Source organism: Miscanthus floridulus, chromosome 7, assembly GCF_019320115.1.
Source record: "Miscanthus floridulus cultivar M001 chromosome 7, ASM1932011v1, whole genome shotgun sequence".
Taxonomy (NCBI): Eukaryota; Viridiplantae; Streptophyta; class Magnoliopsida; order Poales; family Poaceae; genus Miscanthus; species Miscanthus floridulus.
This window is the reverse complement of record NC_089586.1, coordinates 74,280,082-74,285,402: the sequence shown is the minus strand read 5'-3', so window position 1 is coordinate 74,285,402 and position 5,321 is coordinate 74,280,082. Positions and strand designations below refer to the sequence as shown.

Genomic DNA, 5,321 nt, shown 5'->3' with positions numbered 1-5,321 from the left:
GGAGATCGCCACGCCGCCGCGCCTGCTGCCACGTGTCTTCATCTCTGCCCAGGTCTGGTGCACCCCAATGTCTATGTCGCCACTGTCTTCGACTACATCAACGTAGTCGAGGTTTGTGTCCCCTTCTTCTCGGTCTGGATCTGGGGTTCAATCTCCATGGAGTTGTCGTGGCCCTCCATTTTCATCTCTGACCAAAAACCTGGCGACCTGGTGCCTACATCAGCAGGCGTCTCAGGGTTTAGGTTCGTCGTAGGGACATCAGAGTCGAGGCCTCTCCATTGACTCCCCTGCCTGGGCCTCAAGTAGCTAACCTCCATTAACCGCCAAAGCCTGTTTGTGCATGTGTAGCCGAATTTTTTACAATTTGGTCCTTTTTTGAAAGTTTCTCACAAATAGACCCTTAGCGGAAAGAATTCAGAAAATGGACCCTTAGCTCGGCGCCATTTATGCTGGCGCCGAGCTCGGCGCCACCGTCTCTGGCGCCGAGCTCCTAGGGCACGGTCGGTGCCCTACTAGGGGTCTCGGCGCTAGAGTGGCTAGCGCCGAGCTCGGCGTCATAGATCTTGGCGCCGAGCTCGGCGCCGTAGTGAGTGGCGCCGAGGTCCCTGCATTTAACCCCAGCCCAACCTTCTTGCCCGAGCGTTCTTCCTCTTTTTTCTCCTCCCTCTTGGGTTTTTCTCTCCCCACTTCACCCTACCTCACGAATCGACATATTGGACCTTGAAAACCTTGATTTGATCCGTAGATCTTTGAGAGCAAGGTATCCTCGCTCACCTCCTTGTTTTTTTTGCATCGATTCGGTATATATTAGTCGGATTTTTGAACCTAAGAATCGTCATCACTTAGGGTTTCATTGTATCCCTCAATATATGTATTATACAACCGTAGGTTGATTCCAATGCGTGGAAAAAGCTAGCAAACCTAGGCGAATGTAGTTATGTTATGGGTTCATTGTTGTGGATCAAATAAGAAACCCTAGGTTTAGAGTATAATGTTAACTGCTTTCGGTTCTTAGAACGAAATTGGTTGTATTGTAGTTATGGTTCTCATTGATATTTATTTGTGATGTTTTGATTTATGTTTGTTAAATTACATCCGTTTTGTTAGATGCAAGAAATGTTTCGGGAGGAGTTTTGGCGAAAATAGGGTCGTCCTCGAGAATTATACCCCGACGCGTCTAGCAAAGATGCCCCCGTCCCTCCTGACCTTCATGTCCCTAACTATGACTGGTTTCCCGGCCCATGTTTTTCAATCGAAACATCCGGACACAGTCGCGCGTTACTTCTACACATGTAGTCGGTTTAATGTAAGAAATTGTTTGCACTATCCTTTTTCTTTATTTGTTTAAGTATGGTACTAATATTTTGTTAGAATCTCGTTGTGTAGGATCATAAGAGGTGCTTTTTCTTTCAGTGGATCGATGGTGCAGACAAGTTTGATCCTAGGTACCTCTTTTTCGACGATTGGTTTAGAGGGAGACATCCACGTGAGCACTTCAAGCGGTGGGTTCCACCCCCCCCTAACCCTCCAGCAATGACGGCTAAGGAGAAGCACCTAGCCACAGTTAGACGACTCGAGGAACCTCCTCTATGCGATTGCGGAGATCGAGCTATGATAAACCCTGAGAATACGTTGGAGTTTGTGTGTCCAAACAAGCATGAAGTAAGTGCAAAGTGTATGTGTTACAATCTTAAGCTATATGTGTTCATGTACTAATGTCTCATTATTTAGGTGTTTTCAATGGCAAAGTGTCATTTCAAGGAGTGGTTGTATGGTCCTAAGAACCAATGGCCGGAAGAACCGCGGAGGGTTAAGGAAAAGAAGAAAGAAAGGGTAATCTACAAAGCACCTCCTGTCATGTGCGAATGTGGTGTAAAATCCAACTATGGTCTAGTCCCTTCGGAGCTCAGAATAGGCCATTATTGCGGCCATATGATTGAGTATGATGAGGTTCGTTATTTTTCTGGTAAACATAAAATCGTATTTTGTTTGTTTTGCTAAGACATATATGATATAATATTTCTTTTGAACAGAGCACTAGGAAATGCAGTTGGGAATGTTATGATGGTCAAACTAAGTTCTTGGATGAACTGAAGAAGAGGCAACTAATTTCAAGGAAGAGGGGATATGGACCTAACTACGTCAACCTATTCGTTAAACATCACAAAGAAAAGATGCGTGAGTTTGCTAGATAGCGCGGTATTTATAACCCGATCGATGTTGGGCTTAACAAATGGGGATTGGAGAGGCGGATGACGTTAGAGGAGGAGAGGGCAGGGAATGAGGCAAGGGAGGAGACAAGAGTACAGATGCAGGTCTTGAACGAGAATGTTGCTACGTTATGTGCCAGTGAGTGCTTGAAAACCTTTTTTTTCGTTGCCTGGTTTTAAATGTAATATAATCGCGTTGCTAACTCATTGCATTTTATACATGAAGGGATTGGTTGCAGCGGGGAACATGCCGCAGAGGTGGCTCGTGCAAGGTATGAGGAGAAGAAGTTAGATGGCCATAGATCACGAGCTAGTCGCACCGTTCAATCACCGATTATGTTGTCTGATAAGGGAGACGAGGATGCGAACGACACTGCCAGACTGAGTGAGCTCATTGCTCTAGCAGAGGCGGGCATACAGGCGCAGGAGGCTGAGGACGACACTGGCAGACTAAGTGAGCTCATCGCTCTAGCAGAGTCGGGCATTCAGGAGCAGGAGGCTGACGACGACACTGGCAGACTGAGTGAGCTCATCGCTCTAGCAGAGGCGGGCAAGGGCGGCGGCGTCGGTAGGGCTAGGGCGCGAGAGGAAGAAGAGAGAGGACCGGCGCGGGGTAGATATTTCCGAGCTCGGCGCCAGCCACTATGGCGCCGAGCCCCCTGGCAGGGCACCGACCGTGCCCAGGAGCTCGGCGCCAGAGACGGTGGCGCCGAGCTCGACACCAGCATAAATGGCGCCGAGCTAAGGGTCCATTTCCGGAATTCTTTCCGCCAGGGGTCTATTTGTGAGAAACTTTCAAAAAAATGGCCAAATTATAAAAAATTCGCCATGTGCAGGACTAAAAGAAATATTCATCCCAATTGCTGAGCCTATTGGCATCCTCCAAACTTCAAATACTTAAGTGCTTCTTTATGATTTTGAACAATCAAAGGTACCACTATAGTACTGGCATATGTGTAATGACAGCTTTTCCCATGTATATTTTCTAACCCTTTTTATTGTCACATCACACAATGAAATCACCTGATACTTTTAGGATATATATACCCTGCATATATGAACTGAATTAGAATGTCTTTCATGTATGCTTCTTTTAACAATTTTGGTTACAGCAGACCATGGTGCAGTCCTGTATCAGGTCCCTGTGCTTTCCGTGTTCTCAAACCTTTATGGTCAGGATTGGTTGCAGGTGTGCACATCGGCTGTTTGTGCAAATGACTTATCCGTACGCCTGCAAAGAAAACAGCACACCGGAGGTTTGTTTCAAACTTGCTTCTTGACTAGCTCGGCTATATTGTGCTTTCAGTGCTAACTGGTGCAGTTTGTTGTTCATGCCCTTTATCAGTTTGTTGGTTAACTACACTTTCCATTTCTTGGAAAAAACATGCATAGTTAGATGATGTTCACTGGATGAATATAGCAGTTTTCTTTCTCTTTTGGCTTCTACATATGTGATATAGCTACGTTGTATATTTGTTTGTAGAGACTTACAGTTTGGGTCCAAAACTAAGAAGGACGAGTCATGATAACAAATACACATGTTTAGATTTTTCCTCTCTTCGTTTCTTTTTAGGTGCAGTTGTGTATGCTTCCATTTGTTTTCATGCCGCACACTACCTGCTACCCTTGTTTTCATGCCTATAGTAATTAGAATTTTACTCTCTTCGTTTCTCTCTATGTGCAGTTGTGCATGGCTCCATTTGTTTTCGTACCACACACTACCTGCTGCCCAATTTCATGCCTATCGTAATCCTACATGGTCAACGCAATACACTGTTCTTTCTACAGGCAAGCAACAGCATGCCTCTTTAGTTAATCTGCAGATGACTCAGATACCATACTGACCTGTAGATTTGAAGGATGGCCTGCAGCTATTTTTGGCCTTTTATCCTTTTTTTGCCTATCAACGTTTCTTATCATATGCTTCCACCATCGCCTCCCTTCCAAACCATTTTTTTTACAAATGAAGGTTTCCATGTCACTGTTAGACATGCCCCATGTTCTCTTTAGTTTAATTCAGTTCTCTGTTGTTTGTTATACATGGAGCATTTTTCCGAAAAATGATGTATGACGCCCCCATTCCTCCTACCTGCTGGTATTATTGCTTAGCTATTTTAACGTTTCCTTTCATCTCCCCCCTTGTGTTTTCCTTGCTCTGTTTCATGACTCATGATTGCAAACCACTAGCCCTAATGGATGTGTTACGAAACCCATCATGTTCATGTTTCTTGTCGAAATCATGATAACCCCCCCCCCCCCCCCCCCCCTTGCTATCACATTGACAGTTTGCTACATAGGCTCTTTATTTTCCTTACTGACTTTGTACAATTAATATCTAGATATGATATCCTATTTCTTAGTGCAGATATCAAATTTTGGACTATACATCCCAATTTTGTGGTCCACAAGGGAGCATGTTAGTCGATGCCGGCATTCAGCTACCCAAGCTAGAAGGAAATACTTCTACTCCAGCAAGAAAGGCACTCCCTGCCTTACTCCATATCTCCATATTATCACGATACATCTAATGACATGTAAAAATTAGATGAATAATAGTGATAGTCAACGTTCCAAAGAGATGTCTCGTCATTTAGTTATTAATCATGTAAATATTAGCTATGCAAAATTTTACCTTTGCTTCGTACATTTCTATTGATCTCTCGGTACCATGTCAATAATAGATACGGTAAACACAAAAATATTTACCCTGTTCAAAGCGTCACTTTTCCTTGAGGTGCTCTAGCTCCAAATATAATATACTTATTACATAATGATCTCTCGGTACCATGTCAGTCCAAGAATTTCCATCTTCAATATAGCTAAATAATGTTATATTGTTGTGTTTGATATTATCACAATGCAACTATTGTGCACGGAAAAAAACACTGGCTAAGTTCGTTGATAAATAAGGTCTGAGAAGAGGTTTACTCTATTTTTGACTAGCTATCAGTATAGGGATTAGCACTAACTATTATATCACTCTATTCTTAAATACGAGTAGTAGCTTGTCAGTTTGAGTCTCTATTTGCAGGTGACATTACTACATTAGCAGCATATGTGTTTGGTTCTAATCAGTTCTGCAGTAGGCGACCTCCGTCACCACCATGCATG

At 43.8% G+C, this 5,321-nt stretch overlaps 1 long non-coding RNA gene across 1 annotated transcript; it reads left to right on the top strand.

The window, feature by feature from the left end:
- The first annotated feature begins 3,048 nt into the window (after positions 1-3,048).
- Positions 3,049-4,909, top strand: LOC136463452 (uncharacterized). Its single transcript, XR_010761019.1, has 2 exons — positions 3,049-3,466; positions 4,576-4,909. It is a non-coding gene; the product is annotated as an uncharacterized lncRNA (long non-coding RNA).
- Positions 4,910-5,321: the final 412 nt, after the last annotated feature.